The following is an 18,326-nucleotide window of genomic DNA, read 5'->3' on the forward strand; positions in this document are numbered from 1 at the left end:
AAGTAAAAAGGTGTCAGTACATAGCATTATAAAATCTCGGTGATTAAATACTGGCAACATCTTTAAGAAAGAAGCCAAGCACCTTTTAAAAATTCACTGAGAATTGTGCTGGTTCACTGCAAAATTTTAGTCAAAGCTGAGGGTTCTGAGCAGTGTTCCCTCTCATTTTTTTTTCCTCTCCATGGACAAAATTTATTTTGTGTTCACCAAAGGTATGTACAAATGAGCACCACTATAGAAACACGTTACCAGCTGTGGGCGCTCTGGTAACTACGTGGGCAGCATCTGAATTTCTCCTGGGCAGTTACCCAAGCATTCAGCTTACAGGGAATGCTGGTTCTGAGAATGGTAAAGGGGCCCAGAGCAGCCAGGTGTAATGAAAATTATTCAGAGAAGACACTTCTGACTATTTCAAGTGTTATCTAACTTTCTGAAGAACACATTTTAAATCTGAGCATGTGTTAATTATTTGTGAAACTATGAAAATATCACAGCAGTGAAGATGGGACTTTTTAAGTGTAATTTATGTGCCAACCAATTAAAACATATAAATCTGCAAATCAAATGAGGTTAGCTTTATCCAGGAAAGTAAGAATAACCTACTACTTTGTTTAGGATGTAAGGAACCCGGTGGGATGGGGAGGGTGTGTGTGTCAAATATTGCAGTATTGCATGCATCCAAGAGTAATAGAATTTTGAATAGTAAACTTAAATATATAAATTTTGCAGAATTGTATGCAAATTTGCAATTCTACACAAATATACTGTTTTTCCTAATTTGTGTAATTTAGAAGTATTCTACTTTAGAAAGTTTTCCATAAATGATGACTATCCTGAAGATGGAAATATTTTATTGTTTAGATGCAGTACTTTGCTTAAATTAATTTTTACTTGAATTGGCTGGTTCAGGGGATGGTTATTGGTTAATTCATGTCCATTCCAGTTTGACAGTGACAGAAATTTGAAAATAAAGCTTTTTCATTGTCTTGGTACAGCTCACAGTGGAGAGTCTCCATGTTATAAAAACCTCCCATCACAACTGGCACTAATTGTCACCGTTTGTCTTAGCAGAAGCCAAAGAGCAAATAAATGCAGAGATTCAATTAACCTCTCAAAAGGGCTTGCTCCAGGGGGAGACTGAGGGACGTGGAGGAGAAAACTCCATTTTTGTGTATGATGTCATTCAATTGTCAAATTTTTTTGAATTAAGTCTCAAAATAATTGTATGTACTCTGTGTTAAGAGCATTCTCTTAATTTTGCTTTGCATTTATGCTTAGTTCTTTTTTTTTAACCAGGGAGGTATGCTGTACCCGTTCATATTTATTTAAGCAGTTGTATAGTTTAACAGATACTCAGATTCTGATTTTTTTTTTTTTTTTTTAAATTGTTAGAAATGCCATTTGCCCTTTTTTATTTACTAAGAGGTAGTTTTTTTTTAAACTCATTATTTGTGTCTATCTGCAATTGGATGAAAATTAAATTTCAGTTGAAACTGGCATTTAAAAATTGTTAGCTAGAGCAAATTACCTCATAAGTGCTGCACGTATCTGGGTTGGTGAGGGGATTGAGCTTATCAAAACATGTCTTGTATTTAAAATGAATGATTTATTAAACAAAGAATTACCTGTAGTTATTGAATTGCTTTTTTGTTCACCATGCCCACCCCAATTTTATATCTAGTAGGCCTCTTCTTCCCACACCTCATTTTTAGTTATGGTTTGGAATAAAAAGATAAGCTTTCTCAGCTTTGAATGAACTAGTCCAGGGATCAGCAACCTGTGGCTCTGGAGCTGCATGCAGCTCTGTAAGAAGTCATTTGTGGCTCCAGATGCTGTTGCCACTGACTCCTCTGTGGCTCTCTACTACACCCCCCTTACAAAAGCCTCCCAGGCAAGGCCTGGCCACAGAGCTGTCTCAGGCTGTCTTCCCTGCTCCCCTGGCAGCTTGTTTTCCCTGGGTACACAAGAGAAGTCCAGGGGGAGGGATACACACACCTGAGTCGCAAGCAGTTCTTGGAGCAATAAAATGCTCAGAGTAGTGGGAGCGCTGTGTGCTGCTGTGGCATGTTTTCTGCCCCAGCCACTTCAAGGGAGAAACACATGGCAAAGGCGGTGACTCCTATGAGTCACAGCATTGGATTATTGAGGTGGCGTAGGGGGCTTGGAGGTGCCTGACTCCAGAGGAGGGGGTTAAAGTGGGAGAGCAGGCTGGGGGTACATGTCTGTGGAGGAGGGGATTGGGTTAAAGCAGAGAAGGGCTGGGGCTACTTATTTGTGTTTTTTTTTTTTTTGTTTTTTTTTTAAGAGAGGGGCACTTTATTTAAAAAAAAAATATTAAGAAACACCAGTGTGGAAGATTGATGTGAACGTTGCTCCTTCCTGCTTAAGAGCCTATCCCCATGTTCAGCATTTTCCTTTTCCTCATTTGCTGTCCAACCCTGGGGTGAAAGTAACTTAAATTCTCGAACTGGCACAAATCATTGTGTGTGGGTTGTTCGTAAAACAGGGGTTACAAAATATGGTTTGACATTATTTATTAAGGCCTGTCTTGTATTCACATGCACTGGGGCTCTTGGAGTACTGATTTATGGAACTGAATTTGAAAAAATGCCTCTTCTTGCTCTTTTGGCTCAGACCCCTGAGGTAGTCTTTCAGCTGATCTAGTTGGGTTCATTTGCTTTGCCAGCAGTTTCCACCGATACAGTAGTTTGCAGATAAAATTCTAAAGTCCAACATGGCCTGCTTGACTCATTTTATTTAAGTGAGTTTTAATTGATTATAAGAAATGTAGACCTTAACATATTGTCATGATTGCTAATTGTTAAATTAAATATAATTTAAAATTAAATCAGCTTTCTTAAATTTGATTTTTATTTTAAAGTAAATACAGCTATTTTCAAAAATATTAACTAGAGGCCCTGCTGCAGCTCTGCTTGCCAGCAGAAGTTGGGCTGGAAGAAAGTTCTAGATAGAATCCTGTTGTAATACACATCCAAAGTGTATAGGCTGGGCCCCAAGCTGGCTGCGGGAGGAGCTCCATTGGGGGCTGGTGGGCGGAGTGCAGATCTCTGCTGGTGAGGGAGCTGGGTCAGACACTGGACTGGCCAGGATGAGAGCTGGGGCTGGCATGGTGATGGAGGTGGGGACAGACTCTGTTGTGGGGTGGGCCTGGCCCCATGCTGGGTGGGGGAGGGGCTGGCATGGTGTGGTGGTGGGGGCTCTGTTTGGGGGGCAGGGCTAGGCCTTGAGCTGGCTGGGGAAAGGGCTGGCACAGTCCTGCCATGGGGGGGTTCCGTTCAGTGGCTGGGGCCGGCACAGTGGGGGGCGGAGACGGAAGGGAACATGGTAGAACCTAGCCTGGACAGATGGATGGATGCAGCAAAAGTCATACATATTGATTTTTATCCTAGATTTCCCAAGCCATGTCCAAGGACATTGTTTGGAGTTTCTACTGCAGCATTCTCTTCCATTTCTGAAGGAGGAGGCTGGATTTGTAATCAGAGCATTGAACCTGGACTACACTAGTGAGAGCTCCTGCTGTTCTTTTGTATTTACTGCTGGCCAGTTGGTTTAAGTTCTCACTAGTAAATGTTGGAAAAAAATGTCAATTATAGACACTTTTTAGTATGTCTAATATCTCTTTATCCAACCGAATTAAAATATCATTAAAGTGCTCTATAAAAATAAAATTTCTCTTTGAATCAAATTATTAGTGTGTTGATCATATATTTATATTTTGTTATTGATTTTTTATTTTTGAAATTGAAATAGCAAAAGAATACCAAAACCATACTTTATATGAAATGGAAGTCTTTTTATCAATTGGTAAAACTAAAAGATACATTTATTTGATCTAAATATTTTGCTGGTGAAAAGTAATGTGAAAACTACATGGTGGTTAGGTCTATTAAAATGTATTAAAATACTTGAGTTTATAGGACACTGGAGTCTCTCTTGAAACTTTAGGGTGTTAGATGCTGTAAAATGTGTCCTGGGATTTTTTTGACAATCATTTCCCCTGCAGTGTATGTTAAGATACCAACAAGGTGCTAGGTTTCCTTTAAAAAAACAAAGATAAACTACCCCACCACTAATAGAGTGCCCTGCGATTGGCCCTCCATGAACAAAAGTGACAGTACATTAAGATTTCAAATACTTTATATTTTAGTTAGCCTGGAAGGCCTTAAATACAATATTCTTAGAAATGGTTCTACAGGCAGGGCACCACTCCTTTTAAGTGTCAGATACTTGCAGGTATTTTCAACAAAGGAGCACAAAATACAGCTTTTTGAATCTGACCTTAGTTGAAAAGCAAAATATATTTTATAAAACTCTTAAGAGTGATGGTCTCTTACATAAATCAAGAGGCCTCTTTCTTACAGTCGTACGATTGTGGAAGTCCAAAGGTGTTTTATAGTGTAAGTTAAAACAGTGAGAATAAACTCAATGTTAACTTCATAGTTCCTAAATTTTCTCAAACTTCTGTGCCACTTCAGATAGTGTTCGATGAAGATAAAAAGAAATACCTTGTCCAAAATGGAGGAGGACAACTGTTATACTACAAATATTGAAATTGGTCACTTAGTGGTCAGAATGAATTTCCTGTGCCTGTGGTGCAATGCCTAGTGCACATAAAAGCAGAAAAAATCATGGTATTTCTTGTGGGTAGAATGGTGTGTGGTAGTAATTTTAGGGTTGTGAAATTATTACAAAACATCAATTAATCATGAGATTTAAAAAGTCACACTTAATTGCACTGTTAAATAATAATCAAATGTCAATTTAAACTTACTATAAATGTTTTGAATGCTTTTCTACATTTTTGAATGTATTGACTTCAGTTACAACACAGTCTAAACTACCGTTACTTTAAATTATTTTTCATTACAAATATTGGCACTGAAAAAAAAAAAAAAGAGGAATATTTTTTCAGTTGATTGCATACAAGTGTTGTAATTCAACCTCTTTATCATGACAGTGCAAACTACAAATGTAGAATTTTACTTTTTAATGTAGACTCCGGAGTAAGATGGGAAGCGGGGCTGGCACTGCACCCTTTGGAGCAGGTCCAAGAACAGAAGGGGCAGCACCTAGAGCAGTCAGGCCTTAGGGTCACTTGGACTGGGGCAGTGCCTCTCCTTGCCCCCATGTGTGTAGAGTGGTGAAGCAGTGCTGCCGTGCTAATTCAAAGGGGCCTGGACTTCAGGCTGCCACATCTGCCTAAGTAGTAGTGGCTGGAGCTCGAGGCTCCTTTGAGAAACACCAGGTCCCTGTGTGGTTGTCCCCTTTCCCCACCTGTATTGGCAGGCCTGCGACCACAATAATATAATTGTAGTGTTTCATAGGAAAAATAAATCTTTGGGAAAATTGAAGTGAAACACTATGGTTTTTATTCCATTTCCCCTAAGGTTTCAACGCCAAACGCAGAAAAATTTAAGCACTTGAAACAAGTGCTTAAATTTTTCAATAGAAAAACCAGACGTAAAAAGCCCTCTAACTTTCCAGTTCCCTGATACCTTTCATCACCTACAATACAAGACTGCCCTTTCTAGTTACTTTGCCTTGCTGTGATTTGATGCTCTAAAGGTTATGGACATTTATTGCACTGTATTGTACCTAGGATAGTCTTTTATACTTTAAACATAGCAATCCTTCAGGTGATTGATCTGTGTAGCTTGAAGGCTTATCACTTTCACCAGCAGAAGTTGGTCCAGTGAAAATATTACCCAGTTTGTCTGTCTTAGGCTATTCAAATGCTCATTTGCCAAATATTTTTTTCATTCAATGGAAATAAATAGAAACTCTCTCATTGTATTTGTGTGAACTTGTTGCTGCAGAAAGTAAGGCTTCAACTTAATGTCTTAAACAGTGGCTGGCTTTTATAAAAAGTGCAAATTTCTTTGTTTTCCTCTGTGCGTTACTGGGTCTTTGATATGAAGGCTGCTGAGTATCAGTTTAATTACATGGTATTAGAAAACCTATAGATGTATAGAAAGTAGTTTTAAGGTCTGCATTATCATTGCCTTAAAACAGTTTGCTGGATTACTTTGTCATTTTCACTGCATTATATTAAATACCTGCAGTACAAAGTATAGGGGTCGGGCAATTCCAGTGATCACACTAAGTGAACGTGAATAAATAAACACACACACCCCTCCATAGAGCTAGAAGGGATCTCAAGAGACCATTGAGTCCAGACTCCTGCCCTCTTGGCAGGGCCAAGCACCATCCCTGCCAGATTTCTTTTAAATCTATTTGCCCCAGACCTATAAATGGCCTTCTCAGGGATTGAGCTCACAACCCTGGGTTTAGAAGGCCAATGCTCAAACCACTGGACTGACACAGGAATCACAATTATGCATTTTTTTTCCCAGATACGTGTACAGACTTTTCTCTGCCTACACAGCAGGGTTTTTTTGACATTACTTATTTCAATGTTCTAATGTTTAAATAAATAATGTTGCAAAATTGTATCCACATAACCACAGCATTGCAAAATGAAGCATTCTCATTTACAGCCACAGTTCAACAGCCACAGAACTGCAACAGGAGCCTTCTGATGAGCCAACAATAGCTGTTCTTTGCTCTCACACATTGCTTTTCAGCTATGAAAGGGGGAATGGATATTGGCAAAAGTAGTTCCCAGAGCTGGAATGTTTTAAGAGAGAAAAGCCCTCTTATCTCCAATTATCCTGCTTGGCTATGTAAACACTTTGGGGTGTATTTTCAGGAGGAGAAATTTTTTTCCCTGAAGAGGAAAAAAATGTGTAGCCAGACCCCACATAAGATCCTGAGCTAGGATGCATTTTGCTTCTTTGCCATTGTTGTCCTCCAGGTCCCAAGTGCGAATCCATAATACAACTTCTAAGTGAGGGAGCACATCCTTCAGCCAACCAGTTTTCAGCTCATATTTACTGTGCTATGTGGGTCCTCTTAGAACAGGATCCTGATACCAAGGTGTAGTGAGTCAGTATGGCCTCCTGCTGACTCAGAGGCTGAGGAGGCTGCGCAGAGGCCCTGGTGGGTGGGTCTGGAGCCAGAACACCAGTGGCCCGCCCCTCAGAGGGCAGGGCCCAGGGCTAGAAGAGCCAAGGGCAGGGCTCGGGACCCATTAAAGCCTGAGCCTCCGGGCAGGGAGGACGCGCCTGCACGAGCTCCCTGGCACCAAGGGCAGGGGGCCCGTTGCCACCCGGCCAGGCTGGAGGAGCAAGCCCTCAGCGGCCCTGAACAGCCCCAGATCCGGACGCCCCAGGGGGACTTCCCAGACCTGCCAGGATCTTCGCGCCGGCGGAGACTCCCCGCCTTGGAAGAAGCCCCAGGAGCAGTTTGCCCGAGCGTCCCGGCGGATCCCTACAGCCCCCAGGCCCAGGATCGCCTTGGGCCCCCTGTGCTGCCGCTGCCAGACTACCCCAATGATATTGATATGGGCGACTGGCCGGAGCCTCTGAAGGTGGACGACCTGGAGGAGACTGACCTAGAGGGACGCCCCGACCAGATGGACTGGGACCTTTTGCCAGTGGAGGTAGAGGTAGGAAGTGGCCCGGGGAACGACGCTCCCGAACCCATGGCAGCGTGTTGCAGTCTGGATCCCCACTGCCGTGGTCGTGTGTGAGCAACCCCCAGGGCCCCGGGCTGGGTTGCAGTGGAGTGAGAGGGCCTGCGACCCCCTATCCCCCTCCTTGACAGGGCCAGCCCACACTGGGCCTGCGCTCAAACTCTGGTGCTATTGCCCCGCCCCAAACTGAGGCTGGGCCTGTGCTCAAACCCTTGTGTTGCTGCCCCGCCCCAAACTGAGGGCTGGGCCTGTGCTCAAACCCTTGTGTTGCTGCCCCGCCCTGAACTGCGGGCTGGGCCGGGACCTTGGGGTAACTGTGAACTGCTGCTCCACCCTGGACTGAGGGCTGGGCTGCAATCGTAATACTATTGTGAACTGCAGCCCCGCCCTGAACTGAGGGCTGGGCCGGTACCGTATTGCTATTGAGAACTGCTGCCCCGCCCTAGATTGAGGGCTGGGGCCTGTCTTGTATTGTACTGGGAACTGCTGACCGCCCCAACTGAGTGCGGGCCGGTGTTATAACCCTTGTGGTGGCCGCCTCGCCCTAGGCCAAGGGCTGGGCGTTCCAGGACTTCTTACACAAGGAGTCTGTCTTAGTATGTAATTGTTCAGACAATGTTTGCTTCCAATAATTTTTAAGAGGTCAGATGCTTGTATCCTGATGTTAGTTTGTTAACTATTCTCACTATAGAATACTATACTCAACATTTCAGACGCTTTTGACAGCGTGTTTTTAATCTGAGTTCATGTGGCAGAAGGAGGAAGTATTTTAATTTGGGTGTCATTAGTGTGATAGACCCCAGCTACTGCAGCCTTGTGGAGGGGAAGCATATTGGCAGCTGGGTGTGTGCCTTTGTATTTCCCAGAGACTGAGGCTTATCTGGGGTCATCTAGCAGCAGCAGGCTAATTTAACACCTTTGACTAAGACCTGTGTAACCCTTCAAAAGGGTTTTTCTCAGGTAAGCAAGGGGGAAAGAGAGAGAGGACGGACAAGGACTATGGAAGGAGGACTCCCAAGAAGAGAGGGCTTCAGTTGCCTGAGGGAGTGTCTGGTGGAAGTGGCTCAGGGAGGCATTTTGCTGCACCAGCAGGGCCCAGGGAGGGAAGCAGCTGCCGGGGGTCCCTGGGCCAGAACCCTGTACATGTGGGAGGGGTCCAGGTTCCACCCAGATTGCCCCACACCCAAGAGCAGCCCTAGAAGGCAGGAGAAGACTGGGAACCCCTAATGCGGGGGGAAGGGTCTCCTCACAAATGATTGTAGTTTGGACTAGCCAGTGATGAGAATTGCCTATTGATGCTGTGACCTAAGCCTCTGTGGCTACGTCTACACATGCAGCCAACATCGAAATAGCTTATTTCGATGTTGCGACATCGAAATAGTCTATTTCGATGAATAACGTCTACACGTCCTCCAGGGCCGGCAACGTCGATGTTCAACTTCGACGTTGCTCAGCCCAACATCGAAATAGGCGCAGCGAGGGAACGTCTACACGTCAAAGTAGCACACATCGAAATAGGGATGCCAGGCACAGCTGCAGACAGGGTCACAGGGCGGACTCAACAGCAAGCCGCTCCCTTAAAGGGCCCCTCCCAGACACAGTTGCACTAAACAACACAAGATCCACAGAGCTGACAACTGGTTGCAGACCCTGTGCCTGCAGCATAGATCCCCAGCTGCCGCAGAAGCAGCCAGAAGCCCTGGGCTAAGGGCTGCTGCCCACGGTGACCATAGAGCCCCGCAGGGGCTGGAGAGAGAGCATCTCTCAACCCCCCAGCTGATGGCTGCCATGGAGGACCCAGCAATTTCGACGTTGCGGGACGCGGATCGTCTACACGGTCCCTACTTCGACGTTGAACGTCGAAGTAGGGCGCTATTCCTGGCTGCGTCTACACGTGCATGCTACTTCGAAGTAGCGGCAGTAACTTCGAAATAGCGCCCGTCACGTCTACACGTGTTGGGCGCTATTTCGAAGTTGAAATCGACGTTAGGCGGCGAGACGTCGAAGTCGCTAACCCCATGAGCGGATGGGAATAGCGCCCTACTTCGACGTTCAACATCGAAGTAGGGACGTGTAGACGATCCGCGTCCCGCAACATCGAAATAGCGGGGTCCTCCATGGCGGCCATCAGCTGGGGGGTTGAGAGATACTCTCTCTCCAGCCCTTGCGGGGCTCTGTGGTCACCGTGGGCAGCAGCCCTTAGCCCAGGGCTTCTGGCTGCTGCTGCTGCAGCTGGGGGTCCGTGCTGCATATACAGGGTCTGCAACTAGTTGTTGGCTCTGTGTATCTTGCACTGTTTAATGAAAGTGTGTCTGGGAGGGGCCCTTTAAGGGAGTGACTTGCTGTTGAGTCCGCCCCGTGACCCTGTCTGCAGCTGTGCCTGGCTCCCTTATTTCGATGTGTGCTACTTTGGCGTGTAGACGTTCCCTCGCTGTGCCTATTTCGATGTTGGGCTGAGCAACGTCGAAGTTGAACATCGACGTTGCCAGCCCTGGAGGACGTGTAGACGTTATTCATCGAAATAGCCTATTTCGATGTCGCAACATCGAAATAAGCTATTTCGAAGTTGGGTGCACGTGTAGACGTAGCCCCTATCTCCTCATGAGGTTAGCGACTTCGACGTCTCGCCGCCTAACGTCGAAGTTGGTGCCGCTACTTCGAAGTAGCGTGCACGTGTAGACGCAGCTTGTGAGAGCAGGAGGCAGAGCAGGGGACACAGCGAGCCTCTGAGGCTGCATTTAAACCGCCACATAATGCAGGACCAGAAGAGGACAAACCTGGGGCTTTGTCACATTAGGTATTTGTCACCTAAATGTATATCAACAGCTCCTCCTGTGTTAGAAATTTCAATGACTTCATGGAGCCAGACTGACTCTTGATACGGCTGAAGTGACTGAATGGAATCATTCGCTATATATCAAATACCTTGAAATCAGTTCAGAGGTAGTCTATGTTGCTAGTAACTTAATATGAGGTAGCAGAAAAGTACAGCTTATTCCCACATGCAAAAAGAATACATAATTAGATTTCAAAACTTAGAGCTATATAATAATATAACACACATTACATGGATTAAAACCTAGCTAACTATCTCAAAATGCCGTTGCTAACAAGGAATTGAAAAGGCTGTGTTAATCAGCTCTTGGCTGTATGCTTTGTAACAGCTTTATTAATGATGTGACAGAAAACAAAATTGTTATTGATAGTGTTTGCAAATTATGCAAATTGACAATGTGCTAAATAGTGAAGAGGACAAGTGCATGTTATCAATATGCATTTTAATACAACTACATGTAGTATATGAGGGGGTCATCTTTGGGACAGCTTTCTTTTGGCTTTCACTACCACGTTTCATGCTCAATTCATGCAGATTGCCAGCTCTTCCCGATACTAATGTAGTTATAAGTTTCTTTCTAGATGTTTCTGTAACTTTTGGTTTTAACGGATAGGATTGTTAACTCTAAGCCAACCCCCCTTACCTTGGGGAGAAGTAATCCAAATTTGTCTGGTCTCTACCCTTTGACTTGTCCAGTTTTGGGTAACCCTTCCAGGAGCTGTAGCTCCAGCTGGCATTGCTCTCTGGTCATTAAGGCAGATAAGCCACTTCACCATGACAAGAAATGGATGTCTTGATTTTGATGGGCGATTTCAGTGCAAAAATTGAAAGCATAAATACAGGAAGAAAACAGACCATAGGAAAAGAAGGCCTAGGAAACATGAATGAAGATGGAGAGCACTTCAGGGGCTTTTGTTTCTTCAATGGGTTTGGTGGTAGTGGTTTTTCCACACAAAAGAATCCGTAAGGTCATTTGGGTTTCACCAAACCACCAGTCAGAAAACCAGATTTAGCACATCTGTTTAAGTAGTTCTTTCAGAAGATTGATACAAGATGTCCATGCTAGAAGAGGAGCACATGTAGGTTCAGAACTCCATTTGGTTGTGATAAAACTCAAGTTCCAGCCCGAGGTATACCACAAAAGGAGGGGTATGTGCTAACAAACTGAAGCTTGCAACTCAGTAGATGGAAGGAACACTTTGAAGAGCTACTGAACTGTCCTGCCAACATGGGACCTCTGGAGTTACCACATGCAAATACACCTCTGCAAATTAATAGCAAAAGGCCTACAAAACAGGAAATCAGTAAAGCCACTGCCCATCTGAAAAGTAGAAACACACCTGGCTCAGACAACATCCATGCAGAAGCAATCAAGGCAGGTAGTAGGACACATATACATCTAGGATCAGAGAATGTAGGCTGTATTTATAATGTATCCAGTTATATTCCTTGAACTCTGGAAGTAGATTGATAAATTGGAGAGGTCAGAGAAGGGCTGTGAGAATGATTAAAGGTTGGAAAAAACCTGCTTTATAGTGACAAACTGGAGGTCTTAACTTTTTTTTTTTTTTAAACCAAACAGATAATGGGTGAATTGATTGATTACAGGCTGTAAGCACCCACATGAGAAACAAATCCTTTGATATTAGGCTGTTTAATGAAAGGTATAGAACAATCCTGTGGCTGGAAGCTGAAGAAATTCACACTGGAAATGACAGAGAAATTTTAAACAACATGGGTAATTAACCATTGGAACAGTTTACCAAGGGTCATAGTGGATTTTGTCAATTTTAAAACCAAAATCAGATGTTTTCCTAAATGATACAGTCTGGGAGTTATTTTGAAGACATTCCATGGCCCATGTAAAGCAGGATGTCAGACTAGATGGTCACAATGGTCCATTCTGGGTTTGGTATTAATCTGTAAAAGATTTGGTATCTGCCCCATGGAATGGTGTATTCACTGGTACAATCAAAGCTAGATGCTATAGTAACAGAGACTGGGTTACCTTGTGAGCAGTGTGTGAATAGGTCCTTGTTTCACCTCCACTCAGTGTAAAAAAAAAAAAAAAATTAAATTATGCATATTCTTCTGGAAAACTAAGGAAAAAAGGCATCATGTTCACTTTCTAGTTATAGGAGCGGTTTATTGCTGCTTAACATTTAGCTGTGTTATTGGACTGCCAGGATGCACACAACCAGCTACCTGCAGGCACAGAATGATGTCTCATTTCATTAAAGAGCTCTCATGTCTGTAACTTATTTTATTCTAGATTCCTGCAGCTTGGCCTTTATAAATAAAAATTTAAGGTTTTCAATCTAGAAGGTAGCATTTGGAGTTTTGGAGGATATTTAAAGAAGCTCAAGGAAGAACGTCTGTCCATTTTGAAGTAACACTTATTTGCCAAAATTGCTTTCTAGGTGACGAGCATGACTTTTGGGAGGAAGAGATTACAACTGTACTTCTAAGTGGGGAAAAAATTAAAATCTTTGAACTCTTACAGCAATTTAGACTATCCACTGTAAGCATTTTAGCAATGCATTCAACAAAGGCACAGAAATCATTCTGATTGTCACCCCATTCTGGAAATATTTCCTGTGGAACATTACCATTAGGTGCTGGAAGTGCGCCACATCCCCTCTGACTGAATTGACTTGGTCAACTCTGGCCTTCCTCTTGGTTGGTATTCCCTCCTTTTCATGAGCTTGTATAATTAAACCTGTCTCTGGAATCTCTCTTGCAGGCGTGTCCAACCTGCGGCCCGTGGGATGCATGCGGCCCTGGACAGCTCGTAATGCGGTTCCACGAGATCGTAAACTTTTAACATTATTATGTGATTTATATACATTAACTATATTATATATTTTGTATGCGGCCCAAGACTATCTTCACTCATTGCGGCCCAGGCAAGCCAAAAGGTTGGACACCCATGCTCTATTGCATTGCATCTGATGAAGTGGGTCTTTTGCCGATGAAAGTTTATGCTCCAAAATATCTCTTAGTCTATAAGATGCTGTGGGACTGCTCATTGTTTTTGAAAAGGAGAGCAATTTCCTAAGATAGGTTTACAAGGTCTGCACTTTTCTTAGCCAGTCATGAGCTATTGGAAGGTATGCAAGTAGTCTTCCTTCTTCTCACCATCTGTCAGACAAATCCACGTAGGGAGGTAAGGGAGCAGAAAAAACAAAACAAACATACTCAGTGGTGAACTGTACAGAGAAAATAAAAAGAAGCAGGTGAACAGAGACAGGTATCTTAACACACCTACTGGCCACTTTCTGCTTTCAGAATCTCATTAAGGATCTCTTTTGTAAGAGGAGCAAGAGTCTGGTAGTGTTCTGTCCTTCCCCCTCTAATATTTGCCTCTCCTCTAACCACTGTACCTATACTCCCCTCCAAAATACTCCTAACAGTAAGAGACGGAGAGAAAAAGATCACTCAGAGCCTCTTAGAAAAAAACCAAACCAAACCAAAATAAAACAACAAAAAATAACCCAAAAAACCCACCCCTCAACACTACAGGAATAAATTGCCAATATTTTTATGGGATAATTTGTCTGCCTCAAAACCGTGTGCACAAAGGGTCTCTGACTTCAGAGAAAGGTATGAGGGAGTTGGGATTATCATGCCACTAGGAAAGTGGACAGGCTGCATTCCTTTGGAGCTGCTTTAGTCTAATCCTTCCTCTGAAACTTTCAGCAGCTGTGTGGTCACTAAATTTACTACTTTTTGCCCTGATCGCCTCAAAACGTTGGCCTAACTTCTGCAAAGAGATGCTTTTTATTTCCTGTAGGCTCTGATTAGTTACACTGATGGCAGTTCTAAGGAACAGGCCCCATCTCTCGCCCACTGTCCATGGTGGTCTGAATAACCTGCAGGAAATAATGAATCTGAGTGAAAGTTTGGCACTGGGTGTCTTTCTGAAGGTCCAAAATAGGATGCATACATTCCTAACAGAGAAAAATCTGAAGTAAAACATCTAAGAGAAAATAGAGGAAGATGGTCCAGAGAAGAATTTTTCAATATGCTTTACTGGGGGGCAAAAAAAAGCTTTTCTGCTTCAAAGCAAGACCTCAAAAAAGCTCCTCAAAACAGTGGAGCATAATGAGCTGGGACAGGTGAATGGAATAAATCATTCAGATTTGGTTGTACTGCACAATCTTCCTTTCTCAAAACATTTCTCAAGTCTCCAGAAAGGATCAAGGGAAGCAAGTTTTCCTGTGCAGAGTGTAGGACTTACTAAAATCTCTGTGAGAGAGTGGTTATATTCAATGTTGTTTATAGGATCTGGTGCCTGTAGGGTAGAACTGGACCTCAGACTGCTTTGTTAAAAATAGTCGTAGTATTTTAGTCCTGTCATTCATCTTATCGACTGCAGCCTGAGGGGTAGAGGTTTACCTCTAAAGACTTGTTGTGACACATCAGATTGGACACTTAAGGAACAAAAACTGGCGATTCTGAAGATTTAACCTACATGAAAATGAATTCATCTTATGCACAAAAAGAGAGAGAGAGTAGGCTGGAATGACCTTCTTGCTTTGGGGAGGAAGTAGAGCAGTCTCATGGTAGGCTTTTCAGAGGAAAGCTAAAGGAAGTGAACAGATGTGGCATTTTTTGTTACTTTGTTGCCTGTGAATTTCTCCTGATATGAAAATAGGATGTATTCATACCCATCACAGGGGCCATTAATGTCTTTCAACAGATTTGTCTTTTTTATATATTGGAAATATCTTTTATTTTAGGTTAGGTATTGGGATTTCAGAAACAATAACTGAGTTTTCTGTATTTCCTTAGCTTCAGTAAAATACACCATATTGCAGTATTTCAGATGTTTTTAAGTCCACTTCTTTGAGAGGCATATCACTGCTATGCAGCCATAAAATCAGTTAGATTTTCAATTTGTTTGATGTGCAAGACTGCAAGAAATTCATTAGAACTTAACCTATTACAACTATACTTTAACAAGACTCGTTTATTGTACTTAAGAGAAAGATTTGATCTCGGGGAATATGTTTACTTTGCAAGAAATGAGAAAAATAACTATAAATTTAATAAGCTCAATTTTTATAAAAGAATGCATTTCTAATTAAAATAGATGTTGTTTCCTTTATTGAACCTGCCCTAGCCTGAATTCAGAGTTCTGTTCCTCAACAATGGTTGGTTATACCAGTCATGAACTGATTCGGAAACAAACAGATTTTCTGGTAACACAACTCTATTTTAATGGATTTAATTAAGTAGAGAATTTGGCCTGGAAGATTTATAGACTGAACTCCTGGCCCAGGTAGGATTTAAAATTGTTTTTTAGTTTACCTATCAATCATAATTATTTTCAATGCTACAATACAAGGATTATGATTTCATGATTCATTAAATTATTTCAGCTCACCTGCAATAGATTAGGTACTGTACACCATTTGTTTTCTTGAGAGGTAATAACTGGAGAGTGAAATGTTAGTTGTCTACATTGTGGAGAAAAATAGATTTTACTTTGCTGATTAGCACAGCTTATTTCCCATTAACTACTGAATGCCTCAAATTCAATTACTCTCAAGTCCTTCTCTAGTAGCATTGTCCATGTAAAACCAATTCCACTGTCTCAAAATCTTTCTCAAAACCTAGTCTGAATATTGCAGTTCTCTCCAACGTACACAGCAAAGCAGTTATAGAACAATTTCTGTGAATAAAGAGCATTAGGCAAGGATCAGTTCTTAGTATGATTTTAACTTTTGTAACTTAGTTTTAAATCAATATTTTTTTAAATATCCTAAGTTATTGAAAAGTTCTTTCATGGAAATGGAGGACTGAAAAATGTTTGAATTGCAGATATGAAATATTTTGTAATAAGGACATTAGAACCACTTTAAAGGCTTTAAATACTTCTTTATGGGAATCCATCGACACTTGGAAATTTTCCTGTTTTATGTGAATAGACCAATTCTTTCTTTACAGAAAACTTTCCATCTTGAGGTGTCAGCTGCTTCCTGTTTTTTTTAAAACAGGCTTCGAAGAGGCAGTTATAATGGAATTTTGAGGTTTCAATTTGATATACAAACATTGTAAGATACCCACCAGTTTTTGTTCCCTGCAGGTATAATAAAGATTATTTGTCTTTAGAAGAAAATAGAAAGCTAACAAACTGTATAGTTTTGTAGTGTTTTACTTGTCTAATATATTTCCCTTAGTTTCAGTTTCACACTAAAAGGTGTCATGAAACTAGTAAGAAGGAAATATTTGCATTGATATATGGACAAAAAGTAAAGCTTACCTGTTTCCTTTTGATTTTTTTTGAGAGCAAAAATTCTACTATTTTGTTTTTAATATCAAAATAAAAATAATAGATTCGAACTAGGGTTTTCAATAACATGTACAGTTTAAAAAGAATTATTAAGATTATGGAGACTGGATGGCTGGTGAGGATTTGGTGTTAATCATTCACAGCAATCATTTCTATCTAAGCCACTGGGTAACAATCAAGAGATTATGGTGACCAAAAGTCATTGCACGTTGACTTGTTTAGTGGCTTGTGTGGAATGCATGCATAGCCTCAGGCTACGTCTATGGCCCCTTTTCATCTTGGCCATTTCTACACATGCTACTTTCTCTGAAGAAAGAAGGGGCCTTTGGGAGATCCCCTAGGAGCCATGCTTCCACATGCTGTTTTGGAGTCTGGAAGAGCTTCTTCCAGACTCCAAATCATGTGACCTTATGCTAATGAAGTACTGGGAATTTACATCTGCACGTCGTTAGCATATTTCAGGCCATTTATTAATGGGCCACTTTTGGAGAATGTGGCCTGTGTAGAAATAGCCCTTGAGAGACTGTGGTTAGCAGTGTCAGTGTGGACCTATGGGCAGTGTTTGAGTCTGTTGCTTCTCTTATGGCTTATCTGTCCAATATTGGATTTGCATGGTTGATTGCAATAACATGTCAGTCTGTTCTTGAGTCTGAGTTTTTCCTTCTAAGACAAAGTTCTTTTGTGTGACTTGCACATATACTATTGAAGGATGATGTGCCCTGTCATAGCAATCATCGTCAAGTATTTCAGTCTGAAGATGTAGATTCCCAGGATTTTGGATCGATGTTGAATTTTTTTTCATGGTGTTTTTCCACGTATCCTTGAATCTGAGCTTTGGTCTTCCTCTTGTTCTCAGCCCACATGACAGTTCACTGAAGAGGATTTCTTTGGGAAGACATTTGTCATCCATTCTTCTCACATGACCAAGCCATCGTAGTCTTCTGCTATTGAGAATCACTATGAAGCTAGGTATGCCAGACCTTGACAGGACAGCTGTATTTGAAACTTTATGTTGCCAGTTGATATTCATAATTCTGCAGAGGCAGCAAAGATGGAAGCTGTTCACTTTTTTTCTCCTGGTTCGAGAAGGTGGTCCTTACCTCAGAACCATATAGCAGGATACTCGATACACATCCCCGGTAGATTAGTATCTTTGTTTTCACTGTCAGCTTAGGATTGTTCCATACTCGTTTCGTAAGTCTGCCAAATATAGTAGCTGCCTTCCCCATTCTGACATTCAGTTCTTCGTCCCTGGATAGGTTTGCGGTGACAGTAGATCCAAGGTAACAGAATTGTTGAACTGCAACTAGTGGGCTGTTATCCAGAATGACAATGGGTCACTGAGGTATGCCTTGAGTGAATACAACAGAATTGGGCTTGTTTAGCTTGGAAAAAAGAAGATTGAGGGGGGACATGATAGCGGTTTTCAGATATCTTAAAGGGTGTCATAAGGAGGAGGGAGAAAACTTGTTCTTCTTGGCCTCTGAGGAGAGAACAAGAGGCAATGGACTTAAATTGCAGCAAGGGAAGTTTAGGTTGGACATTAGGAAAGAGATCCTAACTGTCAGGGTGGTCAAGTACTGGAATAAGTTGCCAAGGGAGGTTGTGGAATCTCCCTCGCTGGAGATATTTAAGAA

At 42.2% G+C, this 18,326-nt stretch overlaps 1 protein-coding gene across 1 annotated transcript in view; it reads left to right on the top strand.

The window, feature by feature from the left end:
• The window catches only part of WASF1 (WASP family member 1), a 183,651-nt gene that overhangs the window by 19,279 nt on the left and 146,046 nt on the right, over nucleotides 1-18,326 (top strand). The gene's annotated exons all lie outside the window — the stretch shown is intronic.

Source organism: Carettochelys insculpta, chromosome 3, assembly GCF_033958435.1.
Source record: "Carettochelys insculpta isolate YL-2023 chromosome 3, ASM3395843v1, whole genome shotgun sequence".
In the NCBI taxonomy this organism is placed as follows: domain Eukaryota; kingdom Metazoa; phylum Chordata; order Testudines; family Carettochelyidae; genus Carettochelys; species Carettochelys insculpta.